Source organism: Hypanus sabinus, chromosome 7 (assembly GCF_030144855.1).
Source record: "Hypanus sabinus isolate sHypSab1 chromosome 7, sHypSab1.hap1, whole genome shotgun sequence".
NCBI classification, from domain to species: domain Eukaryota; kingdom Metazoa; phylum Chordata; class Chondrichthyes; order Myliobatiformes; family Dasyatidae; genus Hypanus; species Hypanus sabinus.
This window is the reverse complement of record NC_082712.1, coordinates 124,734,401-124,748,315: the sequence shown is the minus strand read 5'-3', so window position 1 is coordinate 124,748,315 and position 13,915 is coordinate 124,734,401.

Here is a 13,915-nt window from a genome sequence, read left to right as displayed (position 1 = left end):
AGAAACCCAGTACCACAGAAAGGGAACAGGGAAACCCAGTACCACAGAGAGGGATCAGGGATACACAGTACCACAGGGAGGAGCAGGGACAGTGAGTACCAGAGTGAAGGATCAGGAATACCCAGTACCAGAGTGAGGATCAGGTATAAACAACACCACAGTAAGGGAGCAGGGATACCCAATACCTCAGAGAGCAATCATGGATACCCAGTACCACAGTGAGAGAGCAGGGATATCCAGTACCGCAGTGAGGCAACAGGGATACCCAGTACCACAGTGAGGGAGAAGCGATTCCCAGTATCTCAAGAGGAATCAGGGAGACGCGGTACCACGGTGAGGGAGCAGGGATACCCAGTACCACAGTGAGGGAGAAGAGATTCCCTGTACCTCAAGAGGAATCAGGGAGACCCGGTACCACCGTGAGGGAGCAGGGATACCCAATACCACAGTGAGTGAGCAGGGATACCGAGTACCATAGTGATGGTTCAGTTATACCCAGAACCACGGGGAGGGATCAGGGATACACAGTACCATAGTGAGGGAGCAGGGATACCCAGTACCATGGTGAGGGAGCAGGGATATCCAGTACCATAGCGAGGGAGCAGGGATACCCAGTTCCACAATGAGGGATCAGGGAGACCCATTACCACAGTGAGGGAGCAGGGATACCCAGTACCACAGTGAGGGAGCAGGAATACCCAGTAACACAGTGCGGGAGCAGGGATACCCAGTACCACAGTGAGGCAACAGGGATAACCAGTACCACAGTGAGGGAGCAGGGATACCCAACTCCACAGTGAGGGAGCAGGGAAACCCAGCACGACAGTTAGGGATCAGGGATTCCCAATACCACAGAGAGGGATCAGAGATAGCCAGTACCGCAGTGAGGGAGCAGGGATACCCAGTACCACAGTGAGGGATCAGGGATACCCAGTTCCACAGTGAGGGATCAGGGATACCCAGTAACACAGTGATGGATCAGAGAAACCCAGTAATGCAGTGAGGGATCAGGAATACCAAGTTCCACAGTGACGGATCAGGGATACCATGTACCACAGTAAGGGATCAGGGATACACAGTACTACTGTTAGGGATCAGGGATACCATGTACCACAGTGAGGGATCAGGGATACCCAGTACCACAGTGAGCGATCAGGGATTCCCAATATCACAGGGAGGGATCAGGGAAACCCAACACCACAGTGAGGGAGAAGGGATACCCAGTACCACAGTGACAGAGCAGGGATACCCATTACCACAGAGAGGGATCAGGGATACCCAGTACCACAGTGACGGAGCAGGGATACCCATTACCACAGTGAGTCATCTGGGATACCCAGTACCACAGTGAGAGAGCAGGGATATCCAGTACCGCAGTGAGGCAACAGGGATACCCAGTACCAGAGTGAGGGACCAGGGATAACCAATACCAAAGTAAAGGATCAGGGATACCCAGTACCACAGTGAGGGAGCAGGAATACCCAGTAACACAGTGCGGGAGCAGGGATACCCAGTACCACAGTGAGGCAACAGGGATAACCAGTACCACAGTGAGGGAGCAGGGATACCCAACACCACAGTGAGGGAGCAGGGAAACCCAGCACGACAGTTAGGGATTAGGGATTCCCAATACCACAGTGAGGGATCAGGGATACCCAGTAACACAGTGATGGATCAGAGAAACCCAGTAACGCAGTGAGGGATCAGGAATACCAAGTTCCACAGTGACGGATCAGGGATACCATGTACCACAGTAAGGGATCAGGGATACACAGTACTACTGTGAGGGATCAGGGATACCATGTACCACAGTGAGGGATCAGGGATACCCAGTACCACAGTGAGCGATCAGGGATTATCAATATCACAGGGAGGGATCAGGGAAACCCAACACCACAGTGAGGGAGAAGGGATACCCAGTACCACAGTGACGGAGCAGGGATACCCATTACCACAGTGAGTCATCTGGGATACCCAGTACCACTGTGAGGGAACAGGGATACCCAGTACCACAGGGGAGGGGGGGAATCAGGGATACCCAGTACCGCAGTGAGTGATCAGGGATTCCCAATACCACAAGAGGGATCAGGGATACCCAGTACCACAGTGAGGGAGCAGGGATACCCAGTACCACAGTGAGGGAGCAGGTTTACCCAATGCACAGTGAGGGATCATGGAGGCTCAGTACCACAGAGAGGATCAAGGATACTCAGTAGCACAGTGAGAGAGCAGGGATACACATTACAACAGTGAGGGATCAGGGAGACCCATTACCACAGTGAGGGATCAGAGATACCGAGTACCACAGTAAGGCAGCAGAGATACCCAGTACCACAGTGATGAATCCGGGATACCCAGTACCACAGTGAGGGATCAGGGATACCCAGTACCACAGTGAGGGAGCACGGATATCCAGTAACGCAGTGAGGGATCAGGAATACCAAGTTCCACAGTGACGGATCAGGGATACCATGTACCACAGTAAGGAATCAGGGATACACAGTACTACTGTGAGGGATCAGGGATACCATGTACCACAGTGAGGGATCAGGGATACCGAGTACCACAGTGAGCAATCAGGGATTCCCAATATCACAGGGAGGGATCAGGGAAACCCAACACCACAGTCAGGGAGAAGGGATACCCAGTACCACAGTGAGAGAGCAGGGATATCCAGTACCGCAGTGAGGCAACAGGGATACCCAGTACCACAGTGAGGGAGAAGCGATTCCCAGTATCTCAAGAGGAATCAGGGAGACGCGGTACCACGGTGAGGGAGCAGGGATACCCAGTACCACAGTGAGGGAGAAGAGATTCCCTGTACCTCAAGAGGAATCAGGGAGACCCGGTACCACCGTGAGGGAGCAGGGATACCCAATACCACAGTGAGTGAGCAGGGATACCGAGTACCATAGTGATGGTTCAGTTATACCCAGTACCACGGGGAGGGATCAGGGATACACAGTACCATAGTGAGGGAGCAGGGATACCCAGTACCATGGTGAGGGAGCAGGGATATCCAGTACCATAGCGAGGGAGCAGGGATACCCAGTTCCACAATGAGGGATCAGGGAGACCCATTACCACAGTGAGGGAGCAGGGATACCCAGTACCACAGTGAGGGAGCAGGAATACCCAGTAACACAGTGCGGGAGCAGGGATACCCAGTACCACAGTGAGGCAACAGGGATAACCAGTACCACAGTGAGGGAGCAGGGATACCGAACTCCACAGTGAGGGAGCAGGGAAACCCAGCACGACAGTTAGGGATCAGGGATTCCCAATACCACAGAGAGGGATCAGAGATAGCCAGTACCGCAGTGAGGGAGCAGGGATACTCAGTACCACAGTGAGGGATCAGGGATACCCAGTTCCACAGTGAGGGATCAGGGATACCCAGTAACACAGTGATGGATCAGAGAAACCCAGTAATGCAGTGAGGGATCAGGAATACCAAGTTCCACAGTGACGGATCAGGGATACCATGTACCACAGTAAGGGATCAGGGATACACAGTACTACTGTTAGGGATCAGGGATACCATGTACCACAGTGAGGGATCAGGGATACCCAGTACCACAGTGAGCGATCAGGGATTCCCAATATCACAGGGAGGGATCAGGGAAACCCAACACCACAGTGAGGGAGAAGGGATACCCAGTACCACAGTGACAGAGCAGGGATACCCATTACCACAGAGAGGGATCAGGGATACCCAGTACCACAGTGACGGAGCAGGGATACCCATTACCACAGTGAGTCATCTGGGATACCCAGTACCACAGTGAGAGAGCAGGGATATCCAGTACCGCAGTGAGGCAACAGGGATACCCAGTACCAGAGTGAGGGAGCAGGGATACCCAACACCACAGTGAGGGAGCAGGGAAACCCAGCACGACAGTTAGGGATTAGGGATTCCCAATACCACAGTGAGGGATCAGGGATACCCAGTAACACAGTGATGGATCAGAGAAACCCAGTAACGCAGTGAGGGATCAGGAATACCAAGTTCCACAGTGACGGATCAGGGATACCATGTACCACAGTGAGGGATCAGGGATACCCAGTACCACAGTGAGCGATCAGGGATTCCCAATATCACAGGGAGGGATCAGGGAAACCCAACACCACAGTGAGGGAGAAGGGATACCCAGTACCACAGTGACGGAGCAGGGATACCCATTACCACAGTGAGTCATCTGGGATACCCAGTACCACTGTGAGGGAACAGGGATACCCAGTACCACAGGGGAGGGGGGGAATCAGGGATACCCAGTACCGCAGTGAGTGATCAGGGATTCCCAATACCACAGAGAGGGATCAAGGATACCCAGTACCACAGTGAGGGAGCAGGGATACCCAGTACCACAGTGAGGGAGCAGGTTTACCCAATGCACAGTGAGGGATCATGGAGGCTCAGTACCACAGAGAAGATCAAGGATACTCAGTAGCACAGTGAGAGAGCAGGGATACACATTACAACAGTGAGGGATCAGGGAGACCCATTACCACAGTGAGGGATCAGAGATACCGAGTACCACAGTAAGGCAGCAGAGATACCCAGTACCACAGTGATGAATCCGGGATACCCAGTACCACAGTGAGGGATCAGGGATACCCAGTACCACAGTGAGGGAGCACGGATATCCAGTAACGCAGTGAGGGAGCAGAGATACCCAGTTACACTGTGAGGGAGCAGGGATACCCAGTTACACAGTGACGGATCAGGGATACCCATTACAACAGTGAGGGATCAGGGATAGCCAGTACCACAGAGATGGAGCAGAGATACCCAGTATCACATTGAGAATCACAGATACCCAGTACCACAGTGAGGGATCTGCTATACCCTGTACCACAGTGAGGGAGCAGGGATACAAAATACCACAGTGAGGTAGCATGGATACCGAGTACCACAGTGAGTTATCACGGATACCCAGTACGACAGTGAGGGAGCAGGGGTGCCCAGTACGACAGTGAGGGATCAGGGCAACCCAGTACCACAGAGAGGGATCAGGGATACACAGTACCACAGGGAGGAGCAGGGATAGTGAGAACCAGAGTGAAGCATCAGGAATACCCAGTACCAGAGTGAGGATCAGGGATAATCAACACCACAGTAAGGGAGCAGGGATACTCAATACCTCAGAGACCGATCATGGATACCCAGTACCACAGTGAGAGAGCAGGGATATCCAGTACCGCAGTGAGGGAGAAGCGATTCCCAGTACCTCAAGAGGAATCAGGGAGACCAGGTACCACAGTGAGGCAACAGGGATACCCAGAACCACAGTGAGGGAGCAGGAATACCCAATACCACAGTGAGTGAGCAGGGATACCGAGTACCATAGTGAGGGAGCAGGGATACCCAGTACCACAGTGAGGGAGCAGGGATACCCAGTACCACTGTGAGGGAGCAGGGATACCCAGTACCATAGTGAGGGAGCAGGGATACCCAGTACCACAGTGAGGGAGCAGGGATACCCAGTGCCACAGTGAGGGAGCAGTGATACCCAGTACCATAGTGAGGGAGCAGGGATACCCAGTTACACTGTGAGGGAGCAGGGATACCCAGTTACACAGTGACAGATCAGGGATACCATGTACCACAGTGAGGGAGCTGGGATACCCAGTACGACAGTTAGGGATCAGGGATACCCAGTACCGCAGTGAGGGAACAGGGATACCCAGTACCACAGTGAGGGAGCAGGGATACCCATTACAACAGTGAGGGATCAGGGATAGCCAGTACCACAGTGAGGGAGCAGGGATACCCAATACCTCAGAGAGCGATCATGGATACCCAGTACCACAGTGAGAGAGCAAGGATATCCAGTGCCGCAGTGAGGGAGAAGCGATTCCCAGTACCTCAAGAGGAATCAGGGAGACCAGGTACCACAGTGAGGCAACAGGGATACCCAGAACCACAGTGAGGGAGCAGGAATACCCAATACCACAGTGAGTGAGCAGGGATACCGAGTACCATAGTGAGGGAGCAGGGATACCCAGTACCACAGTGAGGGAGCAGGGATACCCAGTACCACTGTGAGGGAGCAGGGATACCCAGTACCATAGTGAGGGAGCAGGGATACCCAGTACCACAGTGAGGGAGCAGGGATACCCAGTGCCACAGTGAGGGAGCAGTGATACCCAGTACCATAGTGAGGGAGCAGGGATACCCAGTTACACTGTGAGGGAGCAGGGATACCCAGTTACACAGTGACAGATCAGGGATACCATGTACCACAGTGAGGGAGCTGGGATACCCAGTACGACAGTTAGGGATCAGGGATACCCAGTACCGCAGTGAGGGAACAGGGATACCCAGTACCACAGTGAGGGAGCAGGGATACCCATTACAACAGTGAGGGATCAGGGATAGCCAGTACCACAGTGAGGGAGCAGGGATACCCAGTACCACAGTGATGGAGCAGAGATACCCAGTACCACATTGAGGGAGCAGGGATACCCAGTACCACAGTGATGGAGCAGAGATACCCAGTACCACATTGAGGGAGCAGGGATACCCAGTACCACAGTGATGGAGCAGAGATACCCAGTACCACATTGAGGGAGCAGGGATACCCAGTACCACAGTGATGGAGCAGAGATACCCAGTACCACATTGAGGGAGCAGGGATACCCAGTACCACAGTGATGGAGCAGAGATACCCAGTACCACAGTGAGGGATCAGGGATACCCAGTACCACAGTGAGGGAGAAGCGATTCCCAGTACCTCAAGAGGAATCAGGGAGACCCGGTACCACCGTGAGGGAGCAGGGATACCCAGTACCACAGTGAGGCAACTGGGATAACCAGTACCACAGTGAGTGATCAGGAATACCCAGTGCCACAGTGAGGGACCAGGGATAACCAGTACCAAAGTAAAGGATCAGCGATACCCAGTAACAGAGTGAGAGAGCAAGGATACCCAGTAACACACTGAGGGATCAGGGATACCCAGTACGACAGTTAGGGATCAGGGATACCCAGTACCACAGTGAGGGAACAGCGATACCCAGTACCACAGTGACGGATCAGGGATACCCAGTAACACACTGAGGGATCAGGGATACCCAGTACGACAGTTAGGGATCAGGGATACCCAGTACCACAGTGAGGGAACAGGGATACCCAGTACCACAGTGAGCGATCAGGGATTCCCAATATCACAGAGAGGGAGCAGGGATACCCAGTACTACAGTGAGGGAGCAGCGTTACCCAATGCCACAGTGAGGGATCATGGAGGCTCAGTAACACAGAGAGGATCAAGGATACTCAGTACCACAGTAAGGCAGCAGAGATACCCAGTACCACAGTGATGAATACGGGATTCCCAGTACCACAGTGAGGGATCAGGGATACCCAGTAACACAGTGAGGGTTCAGGGAGACCCATTACCACAGAGAGGGAGCAGTGAAACCCAGTACCACAGTGACGGATCAGGGATACCCAGAACTACAGTGACGGATCAGGGATACCCAGTACCACAGTGGGTGAACAGGGATACCCAGTACCACTGTAAGGGATCAGGGATATCCTGTACCACAGTGAGGAATGAGGATTACCCAGTAACACAGTGGGTGAACAGGGATACCCAGTACCACTGTAAGGGATCAGGGATATCCTGTACCACAGTGAGGAATGAGGATTACCCAGTAACACAGTGAGAGATCAGGGATACCCAGTACCACGGGGGGGGGGGGGAATCAGGGATAGCCAGTACCACAGTGATGCAGCAGGGATAGCCAGTATCACAGTGCGGGAACAGGGATACACAGTCCCACAATGAGGGAGCAGGGATACCCAGTATCACAGACAGGGAGCAGAGATACCGAGTACCACAGTAAGGCAGCAGAGATACCCAGTACCACAGTGACGAATCTGGGATACCCAGTACCACAGTGAGGGAGCAGGGATACCCAGTACCACTGTGAGGGAGCAGGGATACCCAGTACCATAGTGAGGGAGCAGGGATACCCAGTACCACAGTGAGGGAGCAGGGATACCCAGTGCCACAGTGAGGGAGCAGTGATACCCAGTACCATAGTGAGGGAACAGGGATACCCAGTTACACTGTGAGGGAGCAGGGATACCCAGTTACACAGTGACAGATCAGGGATACCATGTACCACAGTGAGGGAGCTGGGATACCCAGTACGACAGTTAGGGATCAGGGATACCCAGTACCGCAGTGAGGGAACAGGGATACCCAGTACCACAGTGAGGGAGCAGCGTTACCCAATACCACAGTGAGGGATCATGGAGGCTCAGAGAGGATCAAGGATACTCAGTAGCACAGTGAGGGAGCAGGGATACCCATTACAACAGTGAGGGATCAGGGATAGCCAGTACCACAGTGAGGGAGCAGGGATACCCAGTACCACAGTGATGGAGCAGAGATACCCAGTACCACATTGAGGGAGCAGGGATACCCAGTACCACAGTGATGGAGCAGAGATACCCAGTACCACATTGAGGGAGCAGGGATACCCAGTACCACAGTGATGGAGCAGAGATACCCAGTACCACATTGAGGGAGCAGGGATACCCAGTACCACAGTGATGGAGCAGAGATACCCAGTACCACATTGAGGGAGCAGGGATACCCAGTACCACAGTGATGGAGCAGAGATACCCAGTACCACAGTGAGGGATCAGGGATACCCAGTACCACAGTGAGGGAGAAGCGATTCCCAGTACCTCAAGAGGAATCAGGGAGACCCGGTACCACCGTGAGGGAGCAGGGATACCCAGTACCACAGTGAGGCAACTGGGATAACCAGTACCACAGTGAGTGATCAGGAATACCCAGTGCCACAGTGAGGGACCAGGGATAACCAGTACCAAAGTAAAGGATCAGCGATACCCAGTAACAGAGTGAGAGAGCAAGGATACCCAGTAACACACTGAGGGATCAGGGATACCCAGTACGACAGTTAGGGATCAGGGATACCCAGTACCACAGTGAGGGAACAGGGATACCCAGTACCACAGTGAGCGATCAGGGATTCCCAATATCACAGAGAGGGAGCAGGGATACCCAGTACTACAGTGAGGGAGCAGCGTTACCCAATGCCACAGTGAGGGATCATGGAGGCTCAGTAACACAGAGAGGATCAAGGATACTCATTACCACAGTAAGGCAGCAGAGATACCCAGTACCACAGTGATGAATACGGGATTCCCAGTACCACAGTGAGGGATCAGGGATACCCAGTAACACAGTGAGGGTTCAGGGAGACCCATTACCACAGAGAGGGAGCAGTGAAACCCAGTACCACAGTGACGGATCAGGGATACCCAGAACCACAGTGACGGATCAGGGATACCCAGAACCACAGTGACGGATCAGGGATACCCAGTAACACAGTGACGGATCAGGGATATCCTGTACCACAGTGAGGAATGAGGATTACCCAGTAACACAGTGGGTGAACAGGGATACCCAGTACCACTGTAAGGGATCAGGGATATCCTGTACCACAGTGAGGAATGAGGATTACCCAGTAACACAGTGAGAGATCAGGGATACCCAGTACCACGGGGGGGGGGGGGAATCAGGGATAGCCAGTACCACAGTGATGCAGCAGGGATAGCCAGTATCACAGTGCGGGAACAGGGATACACAGTCCCACAATGAGGGAGCAGGGATACCCAGTATCACAGACAGGGAGCAGAGATACCGAGTACCACAGTAAGGCAGCAGAGATACCCAGTACCACAGTGACGAATCTGGGATACCCAGTACCACATTGAGGGAGCAGGGATACCCAGTACCACAATGAGGGAGCATGGATACCGAGTACCACAGTGAGTTATCACGGATACCCAGTACAACAGTGAGGGATCAGAGAAACCCAGTACCACAGAGAGGGATCAACGATACACAGTACCACAGGGAGGAGCAGGGATAGTGAGTACCAGAGTGAAGGATCAGGAATACCCAGTACCAGAATGAGGATCAGGGATAATCAACACCACAGTAAGGGAGCAGGGATACCCAATACCTCAGAGAGCGATCATGGATACCCAGTACCACAGTGAGAGAGCAGGGATATCCAGTACCACAGTGAGGGAGACGCGATTCCCAGTACCTCAAGAGGAATCAGGGAGACCCGGTACCACAGTGAGGCAACAGGGATAACCAGAACCACAGTGAGGGAGCAGGAATACCCAGTACCACAGTGAGGATCAGGGATACCCAATACCACAATGAGTGAGCAGGGATACCGAGTACCATAGTGATGGTTCAGTTATACCCAGTACCACGGGGAGGGATCAGGGATACACAGTACCATAGTGAGGGATCAGGGATACCCAGTACCATAGTGAGGGAGCAGGGATACCCAGTAGCATAGTGAGGGAGCAGGGATACCCAGTTACACTGTGAGGGATCAGGGATACCGAGTTACACAGTGACGGATCAGGGATACCCATTACAACAGTGAGGGATCAGGGATAGCCAGTACCACAGTGATGCAGAGATACCCAGTATCACATTGAGAATCACAGATACCCAGTACCACAGTGAGGGATCTGCTATACCCTGTACCACAGTGAGGGAGCAGGGATACAAAATACCACAGTGAGGTAGCATGGATACCGAGTACCACAGTGAGTTATCACGGATACCCAGTACGACAGTCAGGGAGCAGGGGTGCCCAGTACGACAGTGAGGTATCAGGGCAACCCAGTACCACAGAGAGGGATCAGGGATACACAGTACCACAGGGAGGAGCAGGGATAGTGAGTACCAGAGTGAAGGATCAGGAATACCCAGTACCAGAGTGAGGATTAGGGATAATCAACACCACAGTAAGGGAGCAGGGATACTCAATACCTCAGAGAGCGATCATGGATACCCAGTACCACAGTGAGAGAGCAAGGATATCCAGTACCGCAGTGAGGGAGAAGCGATTCCCAGTACCTCAAGAGGAATCAGGGAGACCCGGTACCACAGTGAGGCAACAGGGATACCCAGAACCACAGTGAGGGAGCAGGAATACCCAGTACCACAGGGAGGATCAGGGATACCCAATACCACAGTGAGTGAGCAGGGATACCGAGTACCATAGTGAGGGAGCAGGGATACCCAGTACCACAGTGAGGGAGCAGGGATACACAGTGCCACAGTGAGGGAGCAGTGATACCCAGTTACACTGTGAGGGAGCAGGGATACCCAGTACCATAGTGAGGGAGCAGGGATACCCAGTACCACTGTGAGGGAGCAGGGATACCCAGTACCATAGTGAGGGAGCAGGGATACCCAGTACCACAGTGAGGGAGCAGGGATACCCAGTGCCACTGTGAGGGAGCACTGATACCCAGTACCATAGTGAGGGAGCAGGGATACCCAGTTACACTGTGAGGGAGCAGGGATACCCAGTTACACTGTGAGGGAGCAGGGATACCCAGTACCATAGTGAGGGAGCAGGGATACCCAGTTACACTGTGAGGGAGCAGGGATACCCAGTACCATAGTGAGGGAGCAGGGATACCCAGTAGCATAGTGAGGGAGCAGGGATACCCATTACAACAGTGAGGGATCAGGGATAGCCAGTACCAGAGTGATGGAGCAGAGATACCCAGTACCACATTGAGGATGACAGATACCCAGTACCACAGTGAGGGAGCATGGATACCGAGTACCACAGTGAGTTATCACGGATACCCAGTACCTCAGTGAGGGATCAGGGAAACCCAGTACCACAGTGCGGGAACAGGGATACACAGTTCCACAGTGATGCAGCAGAGATACCCAGTACCACAGTGACGAATCCGGGATACCCAGTACCACAGGGAGGAGCAGGGATAGTGAGTACCAGAGTGAAGGATCAGGAATACCCAGTACCAGAGTGAGGATCAGGGATAAACAACACCACAGTAAGGGAGCAGGGATACCCAATACCTCAGAGAGCGATCATGGATACCCAGTACCACAGTGAGAGAGCAGGGATATCCAGTACCGCAGTGAGGCAACAGGGATACCCAGTACCACAGTGAGGGACCAGGGATAACCAATACCAAAGTAAAGGATCAGGGATACCCAGTAACAGACTGAGGGATCAGGGATATCCAGTACCATAGTGAGGGAGCAGGGATACCCAGTTCCACAATGAGGGATCAGGGAGACCCATTACCACAGTGAGGGAGCAGGTATACCCAGTACCACAGTGAGGGAGCAGGAATACCCAGTAACACAGTGCGGGAGCAGGGATACCCAGTACCACAGTGAGGCAACAGGGATAACCAGTACCACAGTGAGGGAGCAGGGGTACCCAACACCACAGTGAGGGAGCAGGGAAACCCAGCACGACAGTTAGGGATCAGGGATTCCCAATACCACAGAGAGGGATCAGGGATAGCCAGTACCGCAGTGAGGGAGCAGGGATACCCAGTACCACAGTGAGGGATCAGGGATACCCAGTTCCACAGTGAGGGATCAGGGATACCCAGTAACACAGTGATGGATCAGAGAAACCCAGTAACGCAGTGAGGGATCAGGAATACCAAATTCCACAGTGACGGATCAGGGATACCATGTACCACAGTAAGGGATCAGGGATACACAGTACCACTGTGAGGGATCAGGGATACCATATACCACAGTGAGGGATCAGGGATACCCAGTACCACAGTGAGCGATCAGGGATTCCCAATATCACAGGGAGGGATCAGGGAAACCCAACACCACAGTGAGGGAGAAGGGATACCCAGTACCACAGTGACGGAGCAGGGATACCCATTACCACAGTGAGTCATCTGGGATACCCAGTACCACAGTGAGGGAGCAGGGATACCCAGTACCACAGTGAGGGAGCAGGGTTACCCAATGCACAGTGAGGGATCATGGAGACTCAGTACCACAGAGAGCATCAAGGATACTCAGTACCACAGTGAGGGAACAGGGATACCCAGTACCACAGTGATGAATACGGGATTCCCAGTACCACTGTAAGGGATCAGGGATATCCTGTACCACAGTGAGGAATGAGGATTACCCAGTAACACAGTGGGTGAACAGGGATGCCCAGTACCACTGTAAGGGATCAGGGATATCCTGTACCACAGTGAGGAATGAGGATTACCCAGTAACACAGTGAGAGATCAGGGATACCCAGTACCACGGGGGGGGTGAAATCAGGGATAGCCAGTACCACAGTGATGCAGCAGGGATAGCCAGTATCACAGTGCGGGAACAGGGATATACAGTCCCACAGTGAGGGAGCAGGGATACCCAGTACCACAGACAGGGAGCAGAGATACCGAGTACCACAGTAAGGCAGCAGAGATACCCAGTACCACAGTGACGAATCTGGGATACCCAGTACCACATTGAGGGAGCAGGGATACCCAGTACCACAGTGATGGAGCAGAGATACCCAGTACCACAATGAGGGACCATGGATACCGAGTACCACAGTGAGTTATCACGGATACCCAGTACAACAGTGAGGGATCAGAGAAACCCAGTACCACAGAGAGGGATCAGCGATACACAGTACCACAGGGAGGAGCAGAGATAGTGAGTACCAGAGTGAAGCATCAGGAATACCCAGTACCAGAGTGAGGATCAGGGATAAACAACACCACAGTAAGGGAGCAGGGATACCCAATACCTCAGAGAGCGATCATGGATACCCAGTACCACAGTGAGAGAGCAGGGATATCCAGTACCGCAGTGAGGGAGACGCGATTCCCAGTACCTCAAGAGGAATCAGGGAGACCCGGTACCACAGTGAGGCAACAGGGATAACCAGAACCACAGTGAGGGAGCAGGAATACCCAGTACCACAGTGAGGATCAGGGATACCCAATACCACAGTGAGTGAGCAGGGATACCGAGTACCATAGTGATGGTTCAGTTATACCCAGTACCACGGGGAGGGATCAGGGATACACAGTACCATA